Raw genomic sequence first — 1,260 nt, 5'->3', positions numbered from 1 at the left:
GTGCCTTTACAAGTACGACACAACATGTGGTTCATGCACGATGGGGCTCCTGCACATTTCAGTCGAAGTGTTCGTACGCTTCTCAACAACAGATTCGGTGACCGATGGATTGGTAGAGGCGGACCAATTCCATGGCCTCCACACTCTCCTGATCTCAACCCTCTTGACTTCATTTATGGGGGCATTTGAAAGCCCTTGTCTACGCAACCTCGGTGCCAAATGTAGAGACTCTTCGTGCTCGTCTTGTGGACGGCTGTGATACAACACACCATTCTCCAGGGCTGCATCAGCGCATCAGGGATTCCATGCGACGGAGGGTGGATGCATGTATCCTCGCTAACGGAGGACATTTTGAACATTTCCTGTAACAAAGTGTTTGAAGTTGCGCTGGTACGTTCTGTTGCTGTGTGTTTCCATTCCATGATTAATGTGATTTGAAGAGAAGTAATAAAATGAGCTCTAACATGGAAAGGAAGCGTTTCCAGACACATGTCCACATAACATATTTTCTTTGTGTGTGAGGAATGTTTCCTGAAAGTTTGGCCGTACCTTTTTGTAACACCCTGTATACGCTGGGGCGACAGCGACATATAGAGACGACGGTAGTATTGAATACACAAACTTTGAATGGGCAGTGCATTGGCGGAGCTGTCATTTGTGTTCAGATGATTCATATGAAAAGGTTTCCGACTTGATTGTGGCAGTACGAGTTCCTTATAGAATGGACACTTGTAGATCGTTGGCTGCTGGAGCCTATGCAGTGCATTTGTCTACGTACAAGAAGTGCACGAAACGTATTATATCTTAAGCAACTGATAGTTAGCATTTAGATATGTTACTGAACATAAATTAGTTCGACACCTAAAATGCGACTATATTTCATCAGTGCGAGTGTATGCAATGTAGGCCTACGACTGTTTATATTATTCATATGGTTATGGACGCCAGTTTAACTATCTACAATTACATCCTTGTTACAAATAAATCAAACGTATTTAGCGAGTTATATTCACTTAATGCATTTCTGTTGGTATACAAGTAACGTTAGGTAGACGCTGAAAACTGAAATGTGAGACGAGAAGTCAGAATGAATAACAGCAAAATTTTACACTCTCCCGGGTGGAAAAACAACAATTAACTTTAAAACATGGCTTATATAACTTCCATGCCGTCTGTAAACTCACTGTTGTACACCCATGCCAAATGTGTTTCACATTCTGTAATTGCATAACTGCAAGTTTGCACCCTAATAGACGTCGG

The sequence above is a fragment of the Schistocerca americana genome, chromosome 1 (genome assembly GCF_021461395.2).
Source record: "Schistocerca americana isolate TAMUIC-IGC-003095 chromosome 1, iqSchAmer2.1, whole genome shotgun sequence".
NCBI lineage: Eukaryota > Metazoa > Arthropoda > Insecta > Orthoptera > Acrididae > Schistocerca > Schistocerca americana.
Note: the sequence above shows the minus strand (reverse complement) of the source record.